The following is a 16,531-nucleotide window of genomic DNA, read 5'->3' on the forward strand; positions in this document are numbered from 1 at the left end:
TTAAACGTACCACACGCCTGGGAGACTTTAGTTAACCCGAACTTCCTCGAAAACCGGTCTGCTTTTACTAGCTTAAGCAACCGCCGTCGTGAAATTTGCCAGGAATTTAGGTTAAGAGAACCAAATCATTGAGCCAGGACTATCCTTTACTTTTTTACTTCTCCTCTGGACTGTTCTCGGTTTCATTTAAAAAAACATAAAGAATCACTCAAAATTGTTTACCAAACGCGTGAACATTTTCTACTTTCTAATTACTAAATATATTTGTTATTATCTAATTTAAATACTAATAGCTATGTTAAAAACCTATATGTGGAATATGCATTTGATATGCTTAAATTGTTCTGTTGGCTGACTTGTCACGGCTTAATCTACTTAAGACCGAAACCTAGCTATTCCCAACCGTCTGCTTCAGTCATCCCGGTCGTGTCTGATCAAAAGATCTATTTTCACCTGGAATCGGTCGTGATCCATCAAGATCCAAAAATTCCAGGCGACCCATAAATAACGCAAGCGACCCCGTAACGATCTCTTCCCGTCGAGGCTGCGATTAGTTTTGCATCAGGCGGCCGGTAAACTTGCATCAGCCCCGCTTTAGTATTCCATAGGAAATTCGGTGGAAGTTCGGAGGCGACCGCGAGCGCCGAAGCCGCCGCTGCAATATTTACGAACTTCCAAACTCGAGATGTACTGTGCGCGTTCATTTAAAAAAAAAGAAAGTTAACGGATGAAAGCCTGTAATCCCGCATAAACTATACCGCGCCAGTGAGAGTCTGTGTAATTAATGGCAGGCCGGGGGAAGATGAAAACTGTCTCATAAAAATGTATGACCGTTAATAAAGCAGGTAGGTTAATACGTCTGTTTAATAGACTTTCGTGAAGAATCGTCGCTGAATTATTAACTACCGACGCATATAATAAGAAAGCTGTACACAACTGTAGAAGAGAAAGAAATTAATAGATTTAAATCTCTCAGTTGCCAGGTGACCGTTTCGACCATTGACAATACAAGTTATCCGCATGAAGTAAGCATTCAATCATCTAAACTAAAAAACACTGAAGTGAAGCACCTAACATGATACTTTCAACTAGCCCATATTTAGACCCTAGGCTGTATTTGGACCACCTCCTCTACCCTTTTCCTCTTTCATTAATTCTAACACCAGGTCCCACATTCCAGCCTTCCTACAAATCTCCCTAACAAGCACTACAATTAAAATCAAACTTCGTTTACCGATCAAATCGATCCAGAAACAGTCTCCAAAGGTTGCTCATCGATCGGTACCAATATACTTTCCACGAAAACCACAGCGATTCGAGAAATACCACGCAAACGGTCGACCAGTTGCAGGGTATATCACAGACCGAACAGTGGTCGTTCAGACTTTATCTCTATTATCCTGGTCGACCGCATCGGATACTGTTTATTCGGCGAAACGCGTTCAAAGGGTGGGAGAGGGAACGAATAAGGTTGAATAACGTCTCGGTATCCTATAAAGTTCACCAGCGAGTCTGTTACACGCGTATCCAAACCGCGGACGTTCTTTTTCACGTTTTCCACCACCGACAACGTGTACCCCTGGAGCCCTTATAAATACCGGCCAAGAAGTTTCATCCGGCCCCAGGCTTTATAAGAACACGGGAAATGATAGCGCACACGCGCTCGAAATGTGCGGCTCGGTTGGTAAGAAGTACGCGGTGATAAATCCCGAGCGTGACCCGGGCCACTGGCTTTCCCGCAGCGTTTTGGTCTGGTTACGCTGCAGGCTAGCCCCCGGCCAACGCTGAGAAGCGAAATATTACCTTGTTTCCGTGAAGAAGGATAACCGCGAACAACCCTATGACGGATAAACTGCCATCGCGACTTGGGTACGGTATCCACAATTTTTTAAATTAAACTATCTGCGTACCCTGGATCGATCTAAACAAGCTATTCCAATAACTTTTCATATATCTTCCATACCAACGAACAACAAAATGTTCAATATTTCCACATGTGACCAGCTGAATATTACTGTAATAATACGAAACAAAAGCTTTCAGTAAAATGAATGGACAAAAGGGTATCAGTCCAGTTCCATGCAATAATTTCATAAAATATTTTATTATTGTATGCTTCGTCCACAAAAATCACGCTTTTAACATATTAATCATACTTTTAACAGTGCATATGCGCAAAAAACATTCACCGTATAGTGTAACCGTACAAAAATCGATATTAAGGTTACAATTAACCGAGATATACTTCGTTATACAGGACAGCGATATTCGACAAGCCACGGTCAGCCGAACGGTTCGGTTGCGGAATCAGCCTTCAGATTACCATTCTGCATTTCTGTTATTTCGATCTTTACGGTATCCGCCTTTTTACGTCAATATTTCAGAAGCCAAGATCGCAGTGGCGAGCATCTTTATCTGCGGATGAGAAACGCTAGAGAAGCGAAAGAGGAAAAGTCCACGGAATATTTCAAACCGGCGATATTCAAAGTACCCTTTGAGAATCAATTTTAGTAAGCTCCTATTACGATCGCGAACTATAATTCCGGAAATTAAACTGGAAGAACTTTCAAGTAGAAGAGAACCACAAAGGTATCTGGAAATGAAGAAAATTTAATCGAAATTATGAGTACTCAAAGTCACGAAAAAGACCCCGTATCGTAATGTACGCCGAGATCATATCCATCAGGTGTGCGCTTTCCTGTTCCCTAAGTAATATATTCTCATAAAGCTTTCCTAACTCCGAGGAGCTAACGATACTTGATAAACTAATTACACTCCGTCGCGTACGAGTCTCATCTCCCTCCGTGACAGTAAATCCGAAGTGAGTTAAGTCTCGTACCGGTGTTCCAGTTACGGAGCTACAATTTCATTCTCTTCCCGTTACAATTTAACGTTTGTTTGACAATGCACTTTGTTTAAGTGACACACGAAAAGAAGAAGCCTTTGAAACCTATCTGACACCGGAAAAAATAGACATATTTCTCTATTGCTGTGTACAGTGCTATTAGCTCTTTTTCAAAAATTTTACTGGAACTTCAAGCTTGTATACAGGACATCAACTTTTTCAAGGGGTTACTAATATCAGAAACTCCCGATTCGATTGAAACGATCCCGAAAATCTAAGATGGACCAGCTACCTAGAAGATTGGGTTAAAAGAACACTTGACCCTCCAAGACCCGCATTAAAAGCCCCCATCCCCAAGAATAGGATCTAATCCCCAATTGATCGTGAACCAATATAACACACGAGTACCCCAACATCCCCAGCCCAGAAAACAGCCAACTCAATTCGTCTATCTTACCATCACGAAATCAAACTTTATCGGCCGGAAGGACCTCCAAAGAAACGCACAGTGGCACAGAAAAACCATGGTTCTAAAAATTCCACGCACCAGAGGTCATCGTATTATAAGGATTCCAGGTGGAGGTGGTCACCACCGTCGCCATTATGAAATTCCATCGTAGCGGAATGGTTTTGCGAGTCGGACAATCACCAGGCTAAATATTCAGAGTGTACACACACACGAAGCGTGTGCACCACCGGTCGGATTAAAATCCCCCTATTGATACCCGGCTTGTGTCGCGGTCGGAATCGTTAACGGAACAATAATAGTCGGCCGTATTACTCGCGCGTATACGATAAAATTACATGTGGGGGGGAGGACATGGTAATTAATGCTCGATAATGGTCGAGGACACTCGGTAAAATTATATTCTCGCGAGTTTTACGCGGCCCGGTCGCGATGCATAATCTATCGAGCCGCGAGTCATGCATAATTCACGGGGTTACAAATTATTGCCGGTAATACGAATGCCCGACGTGGCGCACCGATCGTTCTCCGTTCACCCCCCGTTTCCATTTCGTTCTTCGCACCACCCCCCCCCTTTCCGCGATTCTCCTGGCTTTCCTGTAAATATACACGTGTAATGGAGCAGGGAACGTGCCGCGACACACGATTGTTTTTCGGTCGAAACGCTGGACCGCGTACGGGGCCATTTTGCACGCTGGAATATTGTGTTTTGTCGATCCTCACCCCACCCCTATGGTGTTGTTCGTGCTCGTACTGCGGTTGGATTAGTTGAAACTTGCTTGTGTAGTTTGTAAAAGAGGGCTGTATCGATTCGAGTCATCGTTGGGACGTGATCTACATTCTGGTTTTGAAATTAACACATCGCACGCCATAGTTATGATAAGATACGTGTGTTATTAACGATATTGATATTTACACGTCGACGTGAATAGTTGTTACGTTCATAATAACTCTAATAGCGATTATGTTTATAAAATATTAAATGTTCCTGGTTGGGAACTCCGAAAATTTCCGCGAAGGGTTCCGCTCGTTTCGCAAATTACTGTCGAGCAAAATGCAACGATTTCGACGTGAATGAGGAACGAACACATCGCCAAGGATCAATTTAAAGTGGTCCACGATGGGGGGTGGGGGGAAGCATTATTCCCGACAAAGGGCCGTCAGAAACTTGCGAGTTTGGTTACCCTTAATTACAGTGGCCCCGTCGGGAAAGTTGAAAAGTCAAAGTTCGCCGGACCGTGAGTAAAATGGCAAAAAAATTCGTGGCGGGGGAAAGAACGGAAAGACGAGCTTCTGATCTGATTATCGGCGAAACTTGCGAAGGGGTGCGAGACAGTCTGTGCCACGAATCGAGCGAGTAGAACTATAAGGGACTAATTTCGCTGTTGGAGTCCCAGCTGATGGAAGTTTAATAATTCATATTAATAATTGCCGGCGAATATCGTGCATAGGCTTGGACCAAATATGATCCAATCGAGTTGCCGATACTTGTGAGGCAATTTCTGAAAATATACGCAACAGCTTGGTTGCGATATTCTGAAGGATGTATCTGGAGAACGATTTTCTTAATTCTAGGAACAAAAAAATTGTATCTTCATTGTAAACATAAACATTGATTTACTAATGCCAGATGTAAATATCCGACACAAAAACAATTAAATTACAGTTCATTGTTCACTGCCCAATAAATTAGTATTTATGTCATGAATAAACTGTTTAGTACCCCAGCGGCCCGTCCAAATACATTCGTGAGAAACTACGTTTCACGGTAATCGAATCGCAGTAACCACGAACGGTGGCGTGGTCCATAAATGCCGCGGAGAAACGCAACAAACATCCCTCCCACCGATCCGAAATTCATCGAAGGCACGTACGGTATTGTTTCTCGTATTTAGGGCCAATTTCAAGTTCTCAGATTTTTCCAGCTAGCCGAAACACGCGTCACGTACCGGGCAAATATTTTCTCGAGCAATGGGGGTCGCTCGCAGAAGGCTCTTTACGATCCAGCTAAGGAACTATTCGACAAAAGTATCGCGGCCCTGAAAGTCCCGAGTTTCCATTATTGTTTCGGGTAGGTATTTGTGACGTGTATGTGTGTACACGAGAGAAACGTCAATTTTCTCCGAGCGTTCGATCATCGGAAACAACGATTCCCCCGCGGACTCGTTCGACTTCCAGACAGGGATTCTTCCCCATCTTGTCTTCTAAAGCGTGTTCTATAGAAAAATAAATAATTCCAGGAAGGAAAACCAGCGAGTAGGTCGGGAGGAAGAAAGAGTCTCGAAGGTAATACAGGCTAGTCGACGGAGTCGAGTGCCATCGAATGGGATCGTGGAAACTGAGAGATCTTCGAACAAATGGTTCTCGCAACCCTTACACGCGTTCTCAGCTTTCTGATAAGTCTAGACACGTGTGATTAATTGTTCAACAATGTACCGGTTTGTCTGACAAATCCGGCCTGGAACCACGAATCGTGATCAATAGAGATTACTCTATTATTAGCAATCCGATCGAAAATTATTGATCCCTTGTCCCATTTATTTGATGGAATTCAAGTGTTGAACATTGTTTTTCATAGTTTTTTCGATGAATATCCACTACTTTGAGAGACCGCAGCCCCGTTTCCATCGTTTGAATGCCACGATCAAACGCATTACATCGCGATTATAACATCTACACAGACATCTTGTTTCAACATACTATGCACGGTGCGTTAATCAACATTCGCTAGCAGGTGTCTTTGTCTGCGTGAAATCCGTGCATCACCCGATACCATGGTAAGCCCATAACGCTGGGAACAGTGTTGCCTGAAACCTCGAACCGGGGAAAAGCCGTGCAATCGGTGCACCGAATCCGTTGCACCCAGGACCGTGAAAATCGAAATTGAGATACACATCGCGATGCTAGATTGGTAAATACGATAGACTGGAGAATCTAATCGCTTTTTTGGAAATTCGTAAATTTAGAAAACTCGGTGGTGAACTTTTCCCAATCTATAAATATAAACTATCTTAACCTACACGAAATAATTTGAAACTACGAAATATAAGGTGTATTAATATGTATTTATACTACTATTTTATCCCACGTTCACTATTTGCTAAGAGGAAAATCAAAAACGTGTTATCTTTTAGAATATTCGTCACTGGTCTCCGACATATTACGCCATTCATAACAGTGTCGATTTAAATTTCATTCTATTCTTGTTAAGAAAATAATGGACCATTCATCGGTATAACTGATAATAACGATGTGAAAAATTTCAGAGAAATATCGCTTGAGAGGGAAACTTCTTGAAAGTAACACATATAATATTAATCCTATAGCTGCTACGGAGCTCTCCAGTTACGAGTATGCACTTTTTCATGGATAGAGTGCTCCTATCAATAATATTATCGACCGTTACGATGAGAACGCTTGAATATTTTCTTCGTTGATATCACACGGTAAACAGACCAATACTATCGGTGGCTTTTGAAACAACGTATGTATAAAAGATAGCCACTATAATAGCCAAATCGACTCAACTGTCTTACTTATTTCAATTTTTCAATGCATAATAAAAATGTTATTCTCGTAATAAAAATTTTTAAATAGTTTTGTTTAACACCAGTACTTTCGACTCAAAAATAACAAGATACAACATACATATTAGTCGTAATTTTGAAATAACCAGGCGTTTAATAGGACCGCGTGGCGTTAACACGACATTTGCGAACCACGTCAGTGACCACACGGCTCCATCTCTCTCTCTCTCTCTTTGTGGTAACACGTAATAACTCCCAGCAGCCGCGTGTGCTGCATGTGCCCAGCTGACATTCGAAACCAAGAAAGCGTTTACTTTCCGTCCAAGTGTTTTTTCTTTGGGTTCACCGTAGAGACCGTTGTTTTGCCGCCCGGTGAAAAGGGTCGAGTGGCTTTTAGTCAGACTCACTTTATCGGCAACATGTACACACAAACAGAGAAAACCGCTCGCGGCCCTTTGACGCTTGCACACACGTTCGACTCGTTAATTAAGGCTCCCTCGAGAAAGGGGGAGAGGGTCGACCGATATTTCCTTCGGCGTGAAAACGGTCCCCGTGAAAAGAGCAACCGAAGGATTTGCTCGACATTTCTAACGAATGAAACTCACGCTCCGATAATTCTTGAACCTGATCTTCCATCCTGACTCCCTTATTTCACTTCGTGCTGACATTCGTCGGTTCAAAGGTTCGACGACAAGTAATTTAACATGAAACGGTGTCATACATACGTTATTACTAAACTGCGAATTTTTTGTATTTATAACGTAACCAATTGTCTGAAATTCGGTATAGTAAGAAGTTTAATAAATTTTAAGATGGTTGTAATTTTATATAGGGATTGATAGAACCTTTGATGTACTAAAGAAATTTCAGTTTATTTTGTAACGTAAATAAACCTCGCCTATACATCCCAAATAAAAGTAAAACCTATTAGAAAAACATCGACCGCCTCGTCCTTCGAAAAACACGTGTTTGTTTCGAAGCCCAAACGACTTGTTCCCGGAATTTGTGTATAAAAACAGAGGACGCTACGCGGTCAGGAAGCGAGAAGCCAGCAAAATCCAGCAACAAGGAAACTCCCGGGCACCGTTATCGTTTCCGATGGCGCGTGTCTATCGGTAAAGATTTCAATTTTCCAGTGGCCAAGGCTCGATATCGATCCCCTCCACCCCTCGAGTCGGATGTGCCGGATGACCCGGATTGAAAAGCCCCGGGACGATCTTAAAACACAAAGAAATGAATACCGCTGTATCGCCGATTTGTGGATCTGACTTTCCATTAGCGAAATAGCGTTTCCCTCCTTCGTCTCCCCGTTCTCGCCACTTTCGAATACCCTCCACTTCGTATTTTCACGTTTCTCCACTCCACCATCCAGTTTGTCCCCGTGTTAGGAATTAAATATCGTGCAAACAGGGCGAACGAAAACTTCCAATCGTCCTCCCGAGGAGATACCTGGGGATAACGAGACGCTATCGCGTCCAATAAACCGATAATGGTGTTCGCAGTTTTCTAACAGGCACCGTTTCACGAACAAAGAAGTCGATTACAGCACATTAGGGAATGCATATGCGCCGGCGGCGACGAAATTGCAACACTCGAGGCCCCATTACCGGGCTATTTGTAAGCTATCCCCCCCGAATCGCGTCTGTTTTGCCACAAAAGGGGCTAACGATGTAAATGGACAATATCGCGGGTGGTTCGTGAACCGGGCAGAGAGGTGTTTGTGTAACAGCCAGTGTGTTTACCTAATCGTGGCCAGGTGTTAATAAGTTGTGTACTTTAAAATTACTTGTTCTAACAACGAAAGTAAACTTGCCGAATAGACTTTCTGAACTGAATGGGCGTCGAGATGTAGGGCGTGCGTTACGTTTTATAAAATTTACAGGAGAACGTGGAAACAATTCATTGTTCGCTGTGGCAATTGAAGAAGCAGCTGGTGTAACATATGTCCTTCGTACACTTTGAAAAATAAATAATAATCTGTGGAATATGAAAGATATCCCAGACTGTATATATTGTATATTATTCGCGTGTTATCGAACGAAGGCAGTTGATAATTGAAGTCGTGGCGTAACTTTGTTATTTTTCTTGTTATCAATCCGAGTTGTTTTGTGGTGTCGTTAACATCAAATCGTGTTCGTATCGTTGTATTTAAAAGCGTTGTGTATTACTAATTTTATTCATATCAAAGCTAAATAATATCACTTCTCACATTAAATCCCATAATCCAATAATGAGGAAGTAATTTATTACATCAGACTGACCCCTGTACTACGGAAAACCACTTCCGAAAAATTTTTATCATACGCCCTTCTTCTAGACACCCATTCAATTCTAACTTTGAAAAGGTTGGAGATTTATCACCGTTATAACTAAACAGTTTATCGAGTATTAATTCGAACGTAGAGATAGATAAATGTCATCAAAGAATTAACTTCGTCGATATGTCAAGTAAACGCTTTAGCACCGCCCAGCGATATTGCACGCCACTCCCGCGAGCCGAATCTCGACCATAACTTTCCCAAGAGCATTAGTTATACGGGGTTAGCGTCGTTCGCGGAATGTAACTTCAAATTGGACTTACCTAAATCCGTTGAAGTGGCCGGCAAACGGATGCGCAAACACCCTGCATTTCGTCCGGTCGAATCCGTGAAAGAAAGGCTGCACCGGAAGTCGCGTCCTGGCGGGGTGGGACCAGTCAAAGAAACGTCTCCGCGTAGATAAGAGAATAATCAATCAAAGTATAGCTGGTCCACGCACCAATAACACTGTTCTATTCGCACACACGACTCAAAGTACTCTCCGTTGAAGTACACGCAAATTTCCCGTGAAACGTCAAACGAGATTAGAAATCCATCGACCACACGATCACTCAATTAACGCACCCCTGACGAAACGTCGAACGTTTTCCTATCTTGTTACCACGACCACGAACCGAATCCGTCAACACCAGTCACTTGGACTAATTATCACGATCAGGGATATTTTCCAAACATATAACCGTTCTTGGACAAAACACAAGCCTCGATCAATCCGTTTCAACGTCTCCAAAAAAACGTCACAACCGTTCGTTGCACCACTTTCACCAAACTTCCCGCGACAACCGTCGGCGAACACCTCTTTGACCAAGTTCCATTAATCCGTCAGAACCGTTGTTTCACGAGTCATCCAGGTGAGCAGCAAAGGTTCATCGCGCGAGCGATTGACAGGGACCGACATGTGCCCACTATTTAAAATCGACCTCGTTACTTGGCGATATCTCATCCCTTTTCGCGGAGGAACGAGAAGAACACCCGCTCGAAAACCGTGCGCGCCGAGGATCGGGCGGTGACTGAAACTGCTGTCCCGTCTCGCTCACCATCGCCCCCTCTCTTTCTCTCTCTCTCTCTCGCCGCCACGAACTCACCACCCCCTACCCTCCTGGTACTCGCGAATCCCACTGTCCTTCTCGCGCCAGCGTAGCTGCGAAATCATCTTTTTCTCGCAGCCACCTCGTCTCTCTTGCTCCGTCTGGCTCTCTCTGTTCCACGAATACCTTCCTCTGTTCGTCTTGCGAATTCACCGATATCCCCGTTTCTCTCCCTTCTGATGTCCCTTATCAGCATTCCATCCTCCTCCCACCCTACGTCGTCCATCTTTCTCAGTTCTAACGCTCGTCCTCTACTTCCTCGTCCGTCCTACTCTCGACATTACGCCGCCACGAGTGTCGCATCCTCTTTCATCGCTGGTGACCCTCTGTCCTTGTCCACGATAGACGCTGCAACCTCCCTCTCCCTTCTAACGCACGCGTGTGCATCCTCTGTCCCTATTTCTCCTGGTGCACGCGCAAGCAGCATCCGACGGGACAGCGGCGAGTGCCACGCCTACATCCTCTATGTATGTGCTGGCGACGCGACAGGCAGATAGAGAAAGAGTGAGCCGCCTAACCTCCGGCTTCCTGGAGACGACGCTCGAACTCGAAGCTTTTCGCAACGAGACGACAAGGCCTGCATCCGAATCCCCCGTGGCCTGGCTATTGCACCCGTGCACGCAATAGTTTGGATCCTCATCGGGGACATCAGCGAGGATTCGATCGCGAGAGGACTGTGGAAGCTTTTGATGGTGATTAGGGGATTGCGGGAAAGTGACTACACATGGGTTGGAGTGACACAAAGCGTCCTTTGCCCTTTTTTATTTTTTTTTCATCGTGGAGGAAATCTTCATTTGATGCCCATCTGTCAAATATATAGGGTGCCCCAACATAGTTGTAAGTCCTTGAAAATGGTGATTCTTAGGGTGATTTGAAACAACTTTTTTCTTAGCAAAAGAGTTCTCCCAGGCTTTGTTAACGAGGTATTAGCAAAAACCCCGACTAATCAGACAGTGAGTCTGCCGGCTGAGCTCTTGCAGTAACGTTGGTTACACGCTATATATGTATAATGTTCAAGCAATTTTTTGTATGTGTTTCAAAGAAATTTCTGTAAAAAATATTTCCAAAGTTTCTTCCTTTTATGTCTGACAGAAGATAAAAAACATCGCTTACTCTTGGCTCCCGTCGCGGTGCTATACTTTACGACGTTACCTCGCTGTTGTGTTTTATTTTTTTTTCTGTCTATCGTACATGAAATATGGTGAAGAACTGAAGATACTAGGAAAAGGGTGAATATCGTAGAAAACGCAGATGGTGTTCGATCCGCAAAGCAGTATTCTTTAGTGCCAAGAATACGAAAGTCCGTAGTAAAAAGGTTAGTCAAACTTTATTACTTATTCCATAGATTCTGGTTATTCCCCGAACCATTTGTTACGTAAATATTGAGCAAAAAACGAAATCGACCGACCTACTGATACGTATTTGCTCAATTTTTCAACGTATCAAAATTAATATTCCATCGCACGACCTCAAAAAACATTTTTACACAAACCCCCCCGATTTGAATTAAACAGCTCTTCTCACGAGTGTTCTCGTAAAAATTTAAAGCCCGAAATTTCGTTTTTACTCTCGTCCGCGTTACACGTTCCACTTCCTATATACACCATACTGAAACGAACGAGTTCGCTAATACTATTAAAAAAAAAGGAAAATTTCAAACCACATCCAAAGCATTCAGTGGATTTAAAAGCAAATGAATAACAATTGGTTGGAATAAGTCAGGTCCCAACCACTCGTTACAATACACGCTTTCATTCCCTGTTTGAAATCTCTTGTCTATACCGTTTACAGCCCCTATTACCTTCTATAAAAAAATTGTAACATTACCACTCACATCCCAGTAAAACACCCCCCAAAGCGGAATCTGCACCGTACAGGGAAGAAAAGGGTCAGGAGCAGAAGGGTCGTGACACAGAAACCCCACCGCATCATCAACGGAAGAAGTCCTGCTTTTTTAATATGATAAGCAGCAGAATTTCTACCGCCCCAGAGAATCTCCGAGCCTGTTTAAAAATTCATCAGAAAATTCCGCGTTCCTGGTCTTGAGCGGTCTCCTCTTTAATCCGGAAATCCTTCCATTATTATTTGTCCTCTCTTGCTATCCCAGGATAAAGAAAGGGGAGCCTCGTCTCCTGTTTCCAAGGCCAGCAGCACACTTCAGTCCTTGTCTTTTTAGTGAAAATTTTATGTTTCTCATATTTCAAGAAGAAGACCATCCTGTATAAGGTATTCACTTGTCCCGTTGATCGCCGAACACCTTCCACCCGGCAATTCCGTAGACGCCGCGGGAGTTCAATTCCGCTTTCGACGGGGCTGTAGGGAACGTAGAAAGAAATTGGTCCAACAATCTTCTCGAAATGGTCCTGGCGGCTTTGAAGTATCGACACTGTGTAATCGTTATGACCCCCCGTTTTCCGTACCCAACGCGTTATAGGCTTTTATACATAGGGCAAAGTTCCGTTTTCGAACGATCGTGAACATTTCACGGGAAAATAAATGGAAGTAACCTCGATTATGGATGGAACTATTTTATGTTAACTTGGTAAAATTTCGAAAACTCATCCCGTCAGGAATGTAGTAGTTTTTGATGACTGAAGATCTATTTACAAGAATGTCACGTTATGGACCACTGGAGGAATTCAAGGAAGAGATTAGGCAGATATATTCTCGACACAGGATCGTGCTTTGTCACCTCTTATATAAATTGCTATTCCACCATCCTGTGGTGCTAAACAACAGTTGATGGGCCAGGACAGAAGGAGCGGCGTGATTTTATGGCGGAATGTTGTCTCATCTCGTTCCATAAGTTATGACTAGACTGCGGGTGTTTATGTATTTATGGCATCTCCTAAATTGTAAAACATATTAAAATAAAAATTTAATACTGTTTATGTATTATTGTTACCGTCGTAGAGCCTATAATGCAGCAGTTCTATCCACTTTTGATTTTTATATATTAGTATTCAACATTGTGAATTTGCATTAAGTTTCGCAGTCTGGTTATTGACGTGTCTTGTAACGTCAGATGAGTGTTAAGTTAAAATGTTTAATTAGTCTTGAAGACTATTTGTGGGACAACTTAATATTGAAACGAAGATAATGCGTTTGTTTGTGATACGTATTCGCAAATTAGTATCCCCACGATATTAATTCTTTATTCCTTTCTTTAAACCCAATATGGACATGGTTCTACAAAATGAAAAGAACCCCAAGAAGGATCTATTAACTCTTCAAGAATTCCCTCTTTCACAAAAAGTGTTCCTTTTTCCCTCCCTTTCTCCCCATATGCTCGTCCACGGGAAAAAAATACTTAGAACGTATCTCAGGTACAGTCCTCACAGCCAGGAAATTTAATTTCGCGTTACGAGACTCCAGGGTTCAAGAGTTTTGCGAGGCATTCGCAGAAATTTCGGGAAACGGAATTAGTCTTCTGACAGGGCGAAACCCGGCTGAACGTCCCGCCTCGCAGCTGTCGTGCCACGCAAGACTTAGTATCACCGACGAAACATGCCACATTTCTGTTCCCTCCGGTGTTTCACACCACGCCGCCCTTCGAGGGCATTATGCATACATAGAAGACAGCCCCGTGATTCCCGTGGATACTACGAGGATCTCTAACGCGCGTCACCGCTGGATAAGGAACCACCACCGATACTACGTGAAACAAAGAGCAACCATTCTGCCTTCCTATTGTCGATCTGCATACATATTTGAAGTTCCCTTTGCGTGTACAGTACCGTTTTGAATGCATGGAGGAAGCTTCGAGATTTCAAAAATGGTTCGTCTTCTGATTAGGACACCTGAACGATTAAAACGTATGTATCGTAAATCTGGTTGTTCAGATATCCTAACAATACAAAATTTTTATTTTTATTAGTTACCATTTTTATTTTCATAAACTAGTTGGTAGAAATGCGAATTTCCGTAAACATCAACAATCTAATTCAAACAAGTCAAATGATTCTACATCTACTAGTAATAGTACGATAAATCGTCAATTAATCAATTGCATTCAGGAGAATATACTTAATAATTATATTCGATAGAATATAGTTCGTTAAGCTTAGCTAGATGCTTTTTCTATCCGTAGAATGCGTTACCACAGTTCGACAACGTGGAAGAACCCCGTGTACGTTCTTACCTATTCCGGGCTAAACGTAGGCAAGATTAAATTGCGTTCGGCTCTCGGACGCCAATTGTTTTTCCATTAACCCGATAAAACAAATAATATCGGCCTGGTGAAATCCTAAAATTCGCAGAGCTTCGCGGAAAACAAATATCTGCTGAAACCGCCCCGCGCCATCGAGGCGTATCGGTCCGCGAGAACTAGCCCGGAGTGTGCATCCAACGCGGCAACTATGCAAAGCATTTCCAATTTCCACGTATGCATACATACGTGTGGCCTATCGATGCCGGACCCTCCTTTATTCTCCCATCTTCCGCCTTGCCGATCTATGGAAGTTTTCCGGGCCAGTAGACTGTCTGCACACCCCCGCCCCCACCTCTCCCGCTTTATTACGCGATGGACATCTCGTTCGTGGATAGAACCGCACCCATTCATCGTTCCCTTCTATCGTTCGACGCCCCCCCTCGCGGTATCTAGAATGCATTTCGCGGAAATGCTGCCTCTGCGAACAGTAATCAAGTAAACACAAAAAAAAAATAGAAGAATCCAATAGGCAGTCTCGATGCTTAGTCTCTGAACGGGTATTTCATTCTGCCAAGCACCTATAACAATCGAGTCATCGCTAAAAAATTGTCGACACTTGGAACAATTTAGAATTTGTGTCTGACTACGTTCGGCCTTTTTCACTGTGGCACGGAACGTTAATTAAGTAGAATAGGAGTCATCGAGCTAGCTGTTACGTCATTTTTTTCGATTTGCGTACCAGAGGCACGCGTATATTAATCAACGAACAGAGGGGATGATAGAACCCTGTGTAAGACATTCTGGAACGGCAGGGGAAAACAATGGACAATTAATGCACGCCATTCGTCGGGCAAATTCCGCGAGCTCTGAACTGCCGCGGCAGCCCATTTGCTCCAAGGAAGTCGCACAAAGAAGGGGCGGATGCCGTAGTCAGAGGGGATGGGGTGGAGGTGTAAGGGAAGCGTCTCGATTCGTTTTTGGAAATGAACCCTTTCACTCGTCTCACGTCGGTCATGCGCCCCTCGAATCGGCCGCGATATACGAGCATTCCGTGGCGCTGAATTAAAGTGGAAGCATGGGAAGGGGAGGGGAGGGAGGATGGCGCACCCCCCACTGCGTACGCACGTTCATTGTCGCGGGCAATTAAGGCATTCTTCGGCGGGTAGAGTGGAATTCTTGTCGAGATTTTATCGTTCTCCCTCGGAATAGACGATAAAGACGATTAAACAGAGCTCAAAGAAGTTTCAGAAGTTTATTCGAGCTGCTCCGGGGAGACTGAATAACAGAAAAATAAGAGAATTATCGCGGGGGGTGAAATCTTATTTTAATTGAATGAACTTGACAGACAGTTTACTCGGGATTACATAGATAAGTGGATATCCCGAATACTTCCGCTTCGGAACTTTTTTTATGGGGTGATAATATTTTTATGAAGTTGGTCAAGAAGAATTGTATTTAAGATTACTAATAATTCACTCACGAGGAACTTCTTATCCAACACTCGTCGAGTCCTTACTGTAATGTACTAGTCAATCGAAGGTACTTAAACTCTAGACCTTCCAAAACTATCCACTAGAATGTCTTCGCCTCTGAGACGAGTGGTCACTAGTCAACGATTAACAAACACCTCCCGAACCGTCTACACTACTCATAATCTTTCATAATTCCCTTTTACCTCTCCGAAATATTGCACTCTAAACAGACCAGTTTAACAATACAATTAATAGAACACAGTCACACCAGAGACAATAGGAGAGACAAAGTAGCATTCACATCAGAGTCTCGTATCGTCCCAAGGCAATACAGACCCAAGCGTCCACTTCTCGACGTTAAAAAAAATCCCCCCAAAAAAGCTTCCGCGTGCCATTAACGCCGCTTTGTATTCCAAATTTAATAATACCTTTCATGAGGGCACCGTATAAAGCAGTGTCGTTTCTTTGGTCCTGCATCCTTCATTATTTAATATTCACCTGCTGGAGCTTTACGAAGGCACTAGCAATGGTGGTGGTGGGTGGCGACGTTCCAGGACAGCGAGCGGAGCAACGAATGGTAATTAATTCGCAATGTTTGCCGGCACGAAACTTTCGCCAGAAGAGTCCGCGACGGGGCTTGATTCTGCTGTCGCTGAAAGAAACCC

The sequence above is a fragment of the Dufourea novaeangliae genome, unplaced genomic scaffold, assembly GCF_001272555.1.
Source record: "Dufourea novaeangliae isolate 0120121106 unplaced genomic scaffold, ASM127255v1 scaffold125, whole genome shotgun sequence".
NCBI classification, from domain to species: Eukaryota; Metazoa; Arthropoda; class Insecta; order Hymenoptera; family Halictidae; genus Dufourea; species Dufourea novaeangliae.